Source organism: Palaemon carinicauda, chromosome 10, assembly GCF_036898095.1.
Source record: "Palaemon carinicauda isolate YSFRI2023 chromosome 10, ASM3689809v2, whole genome shotgun sequence".
Lineage (NCBI taxonomy): Eukaryota > Metazoa > Arthropoda > Malacostraca > Decapoda > Palaemonidae > Palaemon > Palaemon carinicauda.
In genome coordinates this window covers 155,547,399-155,560,146 of record NC_090734.1, presented here as the reverse complement: position 1 = coordinate 155,560,146, position 12,748 = coordinate 155,547,399, and positions in this window count along the sequence as shown.

Sequence of the window (12,748 nt, the reverse complement as noted above, 5' to 3'; positions counted from 1 at the left end):
GGAGGGAAAAGGGCCTTTGGGGCTGGGAGGTAAGAGGGAGATGTGTCAGGGAGTTAAGAGGGCCTTGGGGCTGGGAGGTAAGAGGGGCTTTGGGGCTGGAAGGTAAGAGGGCCCTGGGGCTGGGAGGGAAAAGGGCCTTTGGGGCTGGGAGGTAAGAGGGAGATGTGGCAGGGAGTTAAGAGGGCCTTGGGGCTGGGAGGTAAGAGGGGCTTTGGGGCTGGAAGGTAAGAGGGCCCTGGGGCTGGGAGGGAAAAGGGCCTTTGGGGCTGGGAGGTAAGAGGGAGATGTGTCAGGGAGTTAAGAGGGCCTTGGGGCTGGGAGGTAAGAGGGGCTTTGGGGCTGGAAGGTAAGAGGGCCCTGGGGCTGGGAGGGAAAAGGGCCTTTGGGGCTGGGAGGTAAGAGGGAGATGTGGCAGGGAGTTAAGAGGGCCTTGGGGCTGGGAGGTAAGAGGGGCTTTGGGGCTGGAAGGTAAGAGGGCCCTGGGGCTGGGAGGGAAAAGGGCCTTTGGGGCTGGGAGGTAAGAGGGAGATGTGGCAGGGAGTTAAGAGGGCCTTGGGGCTGGGAGGTAAGAGGGGCTTTGGGGCTGGAAGGTAAGAGGGCCCTGGGGCTGGGAGGGAAAAGGGCCTTTGGGGCTGGGAGGTAAGAGGGAGATGTGGCAGGGAGTTAAGAGGGCCTTGGGGCTGGGAGGTAAGAGGGGCTTTGGGGCTGGAAGGTAAGAGGGCCCTGGGGCTGGGAGGGAAAAGGGCCTTTGGGGCTGGGAGGTAAGAGGGAGATGTGGCAGGGAGTTAAGAGGGCCTTGGGGCTGGGAGGGAAAAGGGCCTTTGGGGCTGGGAGTTAAGAGGGCCTTGGGGCTGGGAGGTAAGAGGGGCTTTGGGGCTGGAAGGTAAGAGGGCCCTGGGGCTGGGAGGGAAAAGGGCCTTTGGGGCTGGGAGGTAAGAGGGAGATGTGGCAGGGAGTTAAGAGGGCCTTGGGGCTGGGAGGTAAGAGGGGCTTTGGGGCTGGAAGGTAAGAGGGCCCTGGGGCTGGGAGGGAAAAGGGCCTTTGGGGCTGGGAGGTAAGAGGGAGATGTGGCAGGGAGTTAAGAGGGCCTTGGGGCTGGGAGGTAAGAGGGGCTTTGGGGCTGGAAGGTAAGAGGGCCCTGGGGCTGGGAGGGAAAAGGGCCTTTGGGGCTGGGAGGTAAGAGGGAGATGTGGCAGGGAGTTAAGAGGGCCTTGGGGCTGGGAGGTAAGAGGGGCTTTGGGGCTGGAAGGTAAGAGGGCCCTGGGGCTGGGAGGGAAAAGGGCCTTTGGGGCTGGGAGGTAAGAGGGAGATGTGGCAGGGAGTTAAGAGGGCCTTGGGGCTGGGAGGTAAGAGGGGCTTTGGGGCTGGAAGGTAAGAGGGCCCTGGGGCTGGGAGGGAAAAGGGCCTTTGGGGCTGGAAGGTAAGAGGGCCCTGGGGCTGGGAGGGAAAAGGGCCTTTGGGGCTGGGAGGTAAGAGGGAGATGTGGCAGGGAGTTAAGAGGGCCTTGGGGCTGGGAGGTAAGAGGGGCTTTGGGGCTGGAAGGTAAGAGGGCCCTGGGGCTGGAAGGGAAAAGGGCCTTTGGGGCTGGGAGGTAAGAGGGAGATGTGGCAGGGAGTTAAGAGGGCCTTGGGGCTGGGAGGTAAGAGGGGCTTTGGGGCTGGAAGGTAAGAGGGCCCTGGGGCTGGGAGGGAAAAGGGCCTTTGGGGCTGGGAGGTAAGAGGGAGATGTGGCAGGGAGTTAAGAGGGCCTTGGGGCTGGGAGGTAAGAGGAGCTTTGGGGCTGGAAGGTAAGAGGGCCCTGGGGCTGGGAGGGAAAAGGGCCTTTGGGGCTGGGAGGTAAGAGGGAGATGTGGCAGGGAGTTAAGAGGGCCTTGGGGCTGGGAGGTAAGAGGGGCTTTGGGGCTGGAAGGTAAGAGGGCCCTGGGGCTGGGAGGGAAAAGGGCCTTTGGGGCTGGGAGGTAAGAGGGAGATGTGGCAGGGAGTTAAGAGGGCTTTGGGGCTGGGAGGTAAGAGGGGCTTTGGGGCTGGAAGGTAAGAGGGCCCTGGGGCTGGGAGGGAAAAGGGCCTTTGGGGCTGGAAGGTAAGAGGGCCCTGGGGCTGGGAGGGAAAAGGGCCTTTGGGGCTGGGAGGTAAGAGGGAGATGTGGCAGGGAGTTAAGAGGGCCTTGGGGCTGGGAGGTAAGAGGGGCTTTGGGGCTGGAAGGTAAGAGGGCCCTGGGGCTGGAAGGGAAAAGGGCCTTTGGGGCTGGGAGGTAAGAGGGAGATGTGGCAGGGAGTTAAGAGGGCCTTGGGGCTGGGAGGTAAGAGGGGCTTTGGGGCTGGAAGGTAAGAGGGCCCTGGGGCTGGGAGGGAAAAGGGCCTTTGGGGCTGGGAGGTAAGAGGGAGATGTGGCAGGGAGTTAAGAGGGCCTTGGGGCTGGGAGGTAAGAGGGGCTTTGGGGCTGGAAGGTAAGAGGGCCCTGGGGCTGGGAGGGAAAAGGGCCTTTGGGGCTGGGAGGTAAGAGGGAGATGTGGCAGGGAGTTAAGAGGGCCTTGGGGCTGGGAGGTAAGAGGGGCTTTGGGGCTGGAAGGTAAGAGGGACCTGGGGCTGGGAGGGAAAAGGGCCTTTGGGGCTGGGAGGTAAGAGGGAGATGTGGCAGGGAGTTAAGAGGGCCTTGGGGCTGGGAGGTAAGAGGGGCTTTGGGGCTGGAAGGTAAGAGGGCCCTGGGGCTGGGAGGGAAAAGGGCCTTTGGGGCTGGGAGGTAAGAGGGAGATGTGGCAGGGAGTTAAGAGGGCCTTGGGGCTGGGAGGTAAGAGGGGCTTTGGGGCTGGAAGGTAAGAGGGCCCTGGGGCTGGGAGGGAAAAGGGCCTTTGGGGCTGGGAGGTAAGAGGGAGATGTGGCAGGGAGTTAAGAGGGCCTTGGGGCTGGGAGGTAAGAGGGGCTTTGGGGCTGGAAGGTAAGAGGGACCTGGGGCTGGAAGGGAAAAGGGCCTTTGGGGCTGGGAGGTAAGAGGGAGATGTGGCAGGGAGTTAAGAGGGCCTTGGGGCTGGGAGGTAAGAGGGGCTTTGGGGCTGGAAGGTAAAAGGGCCCTGGGGCTGGGAGGGAAAAGGGCCTTTGGGGCTGGGAGGTAAGAGGGAGATGTGGCAGGGAGTTAAGAGGGCCTTGGGGCTGGGAGGTAAGAGGGGCTTTGGGGCTGGAAGGTAAGAGGGCCCTGGGGCTGGGAGGGAAAAGGGCCTTTGGGGCTGGGAGGTAAGAGGGAGATGTGGCAGGGAGTTAAGAGGGCCTTGGGGCTGGGAGGTAAGAGGGGCTTTGGGGCTGGAAGGTAAGAGGGCCCTGGGGCTGGGAGGGAAAAGGGCCTTTGGGGCTGGGAGGTAAGAGGGAGATGTGGCAGGGAGTTAAGAGGGCCTTGGGGCTGGGAGGTAAGAGGGGCTTTGGGGCTGGAAGGTAAGAGGGACCTGGGGCTGGAAGGGAAAAGGGCCTTTGGGGCTGGGAGGTAAGAGGGAGATGTGGCAGGGAGTTAAGAGGGCCTTGGGGCTGGGAGGTAAGAGGGGCTTTGGGGCTGGAAGGTAAGAGGGCCCTGGGGCTGGGAGGGAAAAGGGCCTTTGGGGCTGGGAGGTAAGAGGGCCTTGGGGCTGGGAGGGAAAAGGGCCTTTGGGGCTGGGAGGTAAGAGGGAGATGTGGCAGGGAGTTAAGAGAGCCTTGGGGCTGGGAGGGAAAAGGGCCTTTGGGGCTGGGAGGTAAGGGGGAGATGTGGCAGGGAGTTAAGAGGGCCTTGGGGCTGGGAGGTAAGAGGGGCTTTGGGGCTGGGAGGTAAGAGGGCCTTGGGGCTGGGAGGGAAAAGGGCCTTTGGGGCTGGGAGGTAAGAGGGAGATGTGGCAGGGAGTTAAGAGGGCCTTGGGGCTGGGAGGTAAGAGGGGCTTTGGGGCTGGAAGGTAAGAGGGCCCTGGGGCTGGGAGGGAAAAGGGCCTTTGGGGCTGGGAGGTAAGAGGGCCTTGGGGCTGGGAGGGAAAAGGGCCTTTGGGGCTGGGAGGTAAGAGGGAGATGTGGCAGGGAGTTAAGAGGGCCTTGGGGCTGGGAGGTAAGAGGGGCTTTGGGGCTGGAAGGTAAGAGGGACCTGGGGCTGGAAGGGAAAAGGGCCTTTGGGGCTGGGAGGTAAGAGGGAGATGTGGCAGGGAGTTAAGAGGGCCTTGGGGCTGGGAGGTAAGAGGGGCTTTGGGGCTGGAAGGTAAGAGGGCCCTGGGGCTGGGAGGGAAAAGGGCCTTTGGGGCTGGGAGGTAAGAGGGCCTTGGGGCTGGGAGGGAAAAGGGCCTTTGGGGCTGGGAGGTAAGAGGGAGATGTGGCAGGGAGTTAAGAGAGCCTTGGGGCTGGGAGGGAAAAGGGCCTTTGGGGCTGGGAGGTAAGGGGGAGATGTGGCAGGGAGTTAAGAGGGCCTTGGGGCTGGGAGGTAAGAGGGGCTTTGGGGCTGGGAGGTAAGAGGGCCCTGGGGCTGGGAGGGAAAAGGGCCTTTGGGGCTGGGAGGTAAGAGGGCCTTGGGGCTGGGAGGGAAAAGGGCCTTTGGGGCTGGGAGGTAAGAGGGAGATGTGGCAGGGAGTTAAGAGGGCCTTGGGGCTGGGAGGGAAAAGGGCCTTTGGGGCTGGGAGGTAAGAGGGCCTTGGGGCTGGGAGGGAAAAGGGCCTTTGGGGCTGGGAGGTAAGAGGGAGATGTGGCAGGGAGTTAAGAGGGCCTTGGGGCTGGGAGGTAAGAGGGAGATGTGGCAGGGAGTTAAGAGGGCCTTGGGGCTGGGAGGTAAGAGGGGCTTTGGGGCTGGGAGGTAAGAGGGAGATGTGGCAGGGAGTTAAGAGGGCCTTGGGGCTGGGAGGTAAGAGGGAGATGTGGCAGGGAGTTAAGAGGGCCTTGGGGCTGGGAGGTAAGAGGGAGATGTGGCAGGGAGTTAAGAGGGCCCTGGGGCTGGGAGGGAAAAGGGCCTTTGGGGCTGGGAGGTAAGAGGGCCTTGGGGCTGGGAGGGAAAAGGGCCTTTGGGGCTGGGAGGTAAGAGGGAGATGTGGCAGGGAGTTAAGAGGGCCTTGGGGCCGGGAGGTAAGAGGGAGATGTGGCAGGGAGTTAAGAGGGCCTTGGGGCTGGGAGGTAAGAGGGAGATGTGGCAGGGAGTTAAGAGGGCCCTGGGGCTGGGAGGGAAAAGGGCCTTTGGGGCTGGGAGGTAAGAGGGCCTTGGGGCTGGGAGGGAAAAGGGCCTTTGGGGCTGGGAGGTAAGAGGGAGATGTGGCAGGGAGTTAAGAGGGCCTTGGGGCTGGGAGGTAAGAGGGAGATGTGGCAGGGAGTTAAGAGGGCCTTGGGGCTGGGAGGTAAGAGGGGCTTTGGGGCTGGGAGGTAAGAGGGCCCTGGGGCTGGGAGGGAAAAGGGCCTTTGGGGCTGGGAGGTAAGGGGGAGATGTGGCAGGGAGTTAAGAGGGCCTTGGGGCTGGGAGGTAAGAGGGGCTTTGGGGCTGGGAGGTAAGAGGGCCTTGGGGCTGGGAGGGAAAAGGGCCTTTGGGGCTGGGAGGTAAGAGGGAGATGTGGCAGGGAGTTAAGAGGGCCTTGGGGCTGGGAGGTAAGAGGGAGATGTGGCAGGGAGTTAAGAGGGCCTTGGGGCTGGGAGGTAAGAGGGGCTTTGGGGCTGGGAGGTAAGAGGGCCCTGGGGCTGGGAGGGAAAAGGGCCTTTGGGGCTGGGAGGTAAGGGGGAGATGTGGCAGGGAGTTAAGAGGGCCTTGGGGCTGGGAGGTAAGAGGGGCTTTGGGGCTGGGAGGTAAGAGGGCCTTGGGGCTGGGAGGGAAAAGGGCCTTTGGGGCTGGGAGGTAAGAGGGAGATGTGGCAGGGAGTTAAGAGGGCCTTGGGGCTGGGAGGTAAGAGGGAGATGTGGCAGGGAGTTAAGAGGGCCTTGGGGCTGGGAGGTAAGAGGGGCTTTGGGGCTGGGAGGTAAGAGGGACCTGGGGCTGGAAGGGAAAAGGGCCTTTGGGGCTGGGAGGTAAGAGGGCCCTGGGGCTGGGAGGGAAAAGGGCCTTTGGGGCTGGGAGGTAAGAGGGCCTTGGGGCTGGGAGGGAAAAGGGCCTTTGGGGCTGGGAGGTAAGAGGGAGATGTGGCAGGGAGTTAAGAGGGCCTTGGGGCTGGGAGGGAAAAGGGCCTTTGGGGCTGGGAGGTAAGAGGGAGATGTGGCAGGGAGTTAAGAGGGCCTTGGGGCTGGGAGGTAAGAGGGAGATGTGGCAGGGAGTTAAGAGGGCCTTGGGGCTGGGAGGTAAGAGGGGCTTTGGGGCTGGGAGGTAAGAGGGACCTGGGGCTGGAAGGGAAAAGGGCCTTTGGGGCTGGGAGGTAAGAGGGCCCTGGGGCTGGGAGGGAAAAGGGCCTTTGGGGCTGGGAGGTAAGAGGGCCTTGGGGCTGGGAGGGAAAAGGGCCTTTGGGGCTGGGAGGTAAGAGGGAGATGTGGCAGGGAGTTAAGAGGGCCTTGGGGCTGGGAGGTAAGAGGGGCTTTGGGGCTGGAAGGTAAGAGGGAGATGTGGCAGGGAGTTAAGAGGGCCTTGGGGCTGGGAGGTAAGAGGGAGATGTGGCAGGGAGTTAAGAGGGCCTTGGGGCTGGGAGGTAAGAGGAGCTTTGGGGCTGGGAGGTAAGAGGGCCTTGGGGCTGGGAGGGAAAAGGGCCTTTGGGGCTGGGAGGTAAGAGGGAGATGTGGCAGGGAGTTAAGAGGGCCTTGGGGCTGGGAGGGAAAAGGGCCTTTGGGGCTGGGAGGTAAGAGGGCCTTGGGGCTGTTGGCGAGAGAGCCTTTGGGCTGTGAGGTAAGAGAGCCTTGGGGCTGGGAGGGAAAAGGGCCTTTGGGGCTGGGAGGTAAGGGGGAGATGTGGCAGGGAGTTAAGAGGGCCTTGGGGCTGGGAGGTAAGAGGGAGATGTGGCAGGGAGTTAAGAGGGCCTTGGGGCTGGGAGGTAAGAGGGAGATGTGGCAGGGAGTTAAGAGGGCCTTGGGGCTGGGAGGTAAGAGGGGCTTTGGGGCTGGGAGGTAAGAGGGCCTTGGGGCTGGAAGGGAAAAGGGCCTTTGGGGCTGGGAGGTAAGAGGGAGATGTGGCAGGGAGTTAAGAGGGCCTTGGGGCTGGGAGGTAAGAGGGAGATGTGGCAGGGAGTTAAGAGGGCCTTGGGGCTGGGAGGTAAGAGGGGCTTTGGGGCTGGGAGGTAAGAGGGCCTTGGGGCTGGGAGGGAAAAGGGCCTTTGGGGCTGGGAGGTAAGAGGGAGATGTGGCAGGGAGTTAAGAGGGCCTTGGGGCTGGGAGGTAAGAGGGAGATGTGGCAGGGAGTTAAGAGGGCCTTGGGGCTGGGAGGTAAGAGGGGCTTTGGGGCTGGGAGGTAAGAGGGCCTTGGGGCTGGGAGGGAAAAGGGCCTTTGGGGCTGGGAGGTAAGAGGGAGATGTGGCAGGGAGTTAAGAGGGCCTTGGGGCTGGGAGGTAAGAGGGAGATGTGGCAGGGAGTTAAGAGGGCCTTGGGGCTGGGAGGTAAGAGGGGCTTTGGGGCTGGGAGGTAAGAGGGCCCTGGGGCTGGGAGGGAAAAGGGCCTTTGGGGCTGGGAGGTAAGGGGGAGATGTGGCAGGGAGTTAAGAGGGCCTTGGGGCTGGGAGGTAAGAGGGGCTTTGGGGCTGGGAGGTAAGAGGGCCTTGGGGCTGGGAGGGAAAAGGGCCTTTGGGGCTGGGAGGTAAGAGGGAGATGTGGCAGGGAGTTAAGAGGGCCTTGGGGCTGGGAGGTAAGAGGGAGATGTGGCAGGGAGTTAAGAGGGCCTTGGGGCTGGGAGGTAAGAGGGGCTTTGGGGCTGGGAGGTAAGAGGGCCTTGGGGCTGGGAGGGAAAAGGGCCTTTGGGGCTGGGAGGTAAGAGGGAGATGTGGCAGGGAGTTAAGAGGGCCTTGGGGCTGGGAGGTAAGAGGGGCTTTGGGGCTGGGAGGTAAGAGGGCCTTGGGGCTGGGAGGGAAAAGGGCCTTTGGGGCTGGGAGGTAAGAGGGAGATGTGGCAGGGAGTTAAGAGGGCCTTGGGGCTGGGAGGTAAGAGGGAGATGTGGCAGGGAGTTAAGAGGGCCTTGGGGCTGGGAGGTAAGAGGGGCTTTGGGGCTGGGAGGTAAGAGGGCCCTGGGGCTGGGAGGGAAAAGGGCCTTTGGGGCTGGGAGGTAAGGGGGAGATGTGGCAGGGAGTTAAGAGGGCCTTGGGGCTGGGAGGTAAGAGGGGCTTTGGGGCTGGGAGGTAAGAGGGCCTTGGGGCTGGGAGGGAAAAGGGCCTTTGGGGCTGGGAGGTAAGAGGGAGATGTGGCAGGGAGTTAAGAGGGCCTTGGGGCTGGGAGGTAAGAGGGGCTTTGGGGCTGGAAGGTAAGAGGGACCTGGGGCTGGAAGGGAAAAGGGCCTTTGGGGCTGGGAGGTAAGAGGGAGATGTGGCAGGGAGTTAAGAGGGCCTTGGGGCTGGGAGGTAAGAGGGAGATGTGGCAGGGAGTTAAGAGGGCCTTGGGGCTGGGAGGTAAGAGGGGCTTTGGGGCTGGGAGGTAAGAGGGCCTTGGGGCTGGGAGGGAAAAGGGCCTTTGGGGCTGGGAGGTAAGAGGGAGATGTGGCAGGGAGTTAAGAGGGCCTTGGGGCTGGGAGGGAAAAGGGCCTTTGGGGCTGGGAGGTAAGAGGGCCTTGGGGCTGTTGGCGAGAGAGCCTTTGGGCTGTGAGGTAAGAGAGCCTTGGGGCTGGGAGGGAAAAGGGCCTTTGGGGCTGGGAGGTAAGGGGGAGATGTGGCAGGGAGTTAAGAGGGCCTTGGGGCTGGGAGGTAAGAGGGAGATGTGGCAGGGAGTTAAGAGGGCCTTGGGGCTGGGAGGTAAGAGGGGCTTTGGGGCTGGGAGGTAAGAGGGCCTTGGGGCTGGGAGGGAAAAGGGCCTTTGGGGCTGGGAGGTAAGAGGGAGATGTGGCAGGGAGTTAAGAGGGCCTTGGGGCTGGGAGGTAAGAGGGGCTTTGGGGCTGGGAGGTAAGAGGGCCTTGGGGCTGGGAGGGAAAAGGGCCTTTGGGGCTTGGAGGTAAGGGGGAGATGTGGCAGGGAGTTAAGAGGGCCTTGGGGCTGGGAGGTAAGAGGGAGATGTGGCAGGGAGTTAAGAGGGCCTTGGGGCTGGGAGGTAAGAGGGAGATGTGGCAGGGAGTTAAGAGGGCCTTGGGGCTGGGAGGTAAGAGGGGCTTTGGGGCTGGGAGGTAAGAGGGCCTTGGGGCTGGGAGGGAAAAGGGCCTTTGGGGCTTGGAGGTAAGGGGGAGATGTGGCAGGGAGTTAAGAGGGCCTTGGGGCTGGGAGGTAAGAGGGAGATGTGGCAGGGAGTTAAGAGGGCCTTGGGGCTGGGAGGTAAGAGGGAGATGTGGCAGGGAGTTAAGAGGGCCTTGGGGCTGGGAGGTAAGAGGGGCTTTGGGGCTGGGAGGTAAGAGGGCCTTGGGGCTGGGAGGGAAAAGGGCCTTTGGGGCTGGGAGGTAAGAGGGAGATGTGGCAGGGAGTTAAGAGGGCCTTGGGGCTGGGAGGTAAGAGGGGCTTTGGGGCTGGGAGGTAAGAGGGCCTTGGGGCTGGGAGGGAAAAGGGCCTTTGGGGCTGGGAGGTAAGGGGGAGATGTGGCAGGGAGTTAAGAGGGCCTTGGGGCTGGGAGGTAAGAGGGAGATGTGGCAGGGAGTTAAGAGGGCCTTGGGGCTGGGAGGTAAGAGGGGCTTTGGGGCTGGGAGGTAAGAGGGCCTTGGGGCTGGGAGGGAAAAGGGCCTTTGGGGCTGGGAGGTAAGAGGGAGATGTGGCAGGGAGTTAAGAGGGCCTTGGGGCTGGGAGGTAAGAGGGAGATGTGGCAGGGAGTTAAGAGGGCCTTGGGGCTGGGAGGTAAGAGGGGCTTTGGGGCTGGGAGGTAAGAGGGCCCTGGGGCTGGGAGGGAAAAGGGCCTTTGGGGCTGGGAGGTAAGGGGGAGATGTGGCAGGGAGTTAAGAGGGCCTTGGGGCTGGGAGGTAAGAGGGGCTTTGGGGCTGGGAGGTAAGAGGGCCTTGGGGCTGGGAGGGAAAAGGGCCTTTGGGGCTGGGAGGTAAGAGGGAGATGTGGCAGGGAGTTAAGAGGGCCTTGGGGCTGGGAGGTAAGAGGGAGATGTGGCAGGGAGTTAAGAGGGCCTTGGGGCTGGGAGGTAAGAGGGGCTTTGGGGCTGGGAGGTAAGAGGGCCTTGGGGCTGGGAGGGAAAAGGGCCTTTGGGGCTGGGAGGTAAGAGGGAGATGTGGCAGGGAGTTAAGAGGGCCTTGGGGCTGGGAGGTAAGAGGGGCTTTGGGGCTGGGAGGTAAGAGGGCCTTGGGGCTGGGAGGGAAAAGGGCCTTTGGGGCTGGGAGGTAAGAGGGAGATGTGGCAGGGAGTTAAGAGGGCCTTGGGGCTGGGAGGTAAGAGGGAGATGTGGCAGGGAGTTAAGAGGGCCTTGGGGCTGGGAGGTAAGAGGGGCTTTGGGGCTGGGAGGTAAGAGGGCCCTGGGGCTGGGAGGGAAAAGGGCCTTTGGGGCTGGGAGGTAAGGGGGAGATGTGGCAGGGAGTTAAGAGGGCCTTGGGGCTGGGAGGTAAGAGGGGCTTTGGGGCTGGGAGGTAAGAGGGCCTTGGGGCTGGGAGGGAAAAGGGCCTTTGGGGCTGGGAGGTAAGAGGGAGATGTGGCAGGGAGTTAAGAGGGCCTTGGGGCTGGGAGGTAAGAGGGGCTTTGGGGCTGGAAGGTAAGAGGGACCTGGGGCTGGAAGGGAAAAGGGCCTTTGGGGCTGGGAGGTAAGAGGGAGATGTGGCAGGGAGTTAAGAGGGCCTTGGGGCTGGGAGGTAAGAGGGAGATGTGGCAGGGAGTTAAGAGGGCCTTGGGGCTGGGAGGTAAGAGGGGCTTTGGGGCTGGGAGGTAAGAGGGCCTTGGGGCTGGGAGGGAAAAGGGCCTTTGGGGCTGGGAGGTAAGAGGGAGATGTGGCAGGGAGTTAAGAGGGCCTTGGGGCTGGGAGGGAAAAGGGCCTTTGGGGCTGGGAGGTAAGAGGGCCTTGGGGCTGTTGGCGAGAGAGCCTTTGGGCTGTGAGGTAAGAGAGCCTTGGGGCTGGGAGGGAAAAGGGCCTTTGGGGCTGGGAGGTAAGGGGGAGATGTGGCAGGGAGTTAAGAGGGCCTTGGGGCTGGGAGGTAAGAGGGAGATGTGGCAGGGAGTTAAGAGGGCCTTGGGGCTGGGAGGTAAGAGGGGCTTTGGGGCTGGGAGGTAAGAGGGCCTTGGGGCTGGGAGGGAAAAGGGCCTTTGGGGCTGGGAGGTAAGAGGGAGATGTGGCAGGGAGTTAAGAGGGCCTTGGGGCTGGGAGGTAAGAGGGGCTTTGGGGCTGGGAGGTAAGAGGGCCTTGGGGCTGGGAGGGAAAAGGGCCTTTGGGGCTTGGAGGTAAGGGGGAGATGTGGCAGGGAGTTAAGAGGGCCTTGGGGCTGGGAGGTAAGAGGGAGATGTGGCAGGGAGTTAAGAGGGCCTTGGGGCTGGGAGGTAAGAGGGAGATGTGGCAGGGAGTTAAGAGGGCCTTGGGGCTGGGAGGTAAGAGGGGCTTTGGGGCTGGGAGGTAAGAGGGCCTTGGGGCTGGGAGGGAAAAGGGCCTTTGGGGCTTGGAGGTAAGGGGGAGATGTGGCAGGGAGTTAAGAGGGCCTTGGGGCTGGGAGGTAAGAGGGAGATGTGGCAGGGAGTTAAGAGGGCCTTGGGGCTGGGAGGTAAGAGGGAGATGTGGCAGGGAGTTAAGAGGGCCTTGGGGCTGGGAGGTAAGAGGGGCTTTGGGGCTGGGAGGTAAGAGGGCCTTGGGGCTGGGAGGGAAAAGGGCCTTTGGGGCTGGGAGGTAAGAGGGAGATGTGGCAGGGAGTTAAGAGGGCCTTGGGGCTGGGAGGTAAGAGGGGCTTTGGGGCTGGGAGGTAAGAGGGCCTTGGGGCTGGGAGGGAAAAGGGCCTTTGGGGCTGGGAGGTAAGGGGGAGATGTGGCAGGGAGTTAAGAGGGCCTTGGGGCTGGGAGGTAAGAGGGAGATGTGGCAGGGAGTTAAGAGGGCCTTGGGGCTGGGAGGTAAGAGGGGCTTTGGGGCTGGGAGGTAAGAGGGCCTTGGGGCTGGGAGGGAAAAGGGCCTTTGGGGCTGGGAGGTAAGAGGGAGATGTGGCAGGGAGTTAAGAGGGCCTTGGGGCTGGGAGGTAAGAGGGAGATGTGGCAGGGAGTTAAGAGGGCCTTGGGGCTGGGAGGTAAGAGGGGCTTTGGGGCTGGGAGGTAAGAGGGCCCTGGGGCTGGGAGGGAAAAGGGCCTTTGGGGCTGGGAGGTAAGGGGGAGATGTGGCAGGGAGTTAAGAGGGCCTTGGGGCTGGGAGGTAAGAGGGGCTTTGGGGCTGGGAGGTAAGAGGGCCTTGGGGTGGGAGGGAAAAGGGCCTTTGGGGCTGGGAGGTAAGAGGGAGATGTGGCAGGGAGTTAAGAGGGCCTTGGGGCTGGGAGGGAAAGGGCCTTTGGGGCTGGGAGGTAAGAGGGCCTTGGGGCTGTTGGCGAGAGAGCCTTTGGGCTGTGAGGTAAGAGAGCCCTGGGGCTGGGAGGGAAAAGGGCCTTTGGGGCTGGGAGGTAAGAGGGAGATGTGGCAGGGAGTTAAGAGGGCCTTGGGGCTGGGAGGTAAGAGGGGCTTTGGGGCTGGGAGGTAAGAGGGCCTTGGGGCTGGGAGGGAAAAGGGCCTTTGGGGCTGGGAGGTAAGAGGGAGATGTGGCAGGGAGTTAAGAGGGCCTTGGGGCTGGGAGGTAAAGGGCCTTTGGGGCT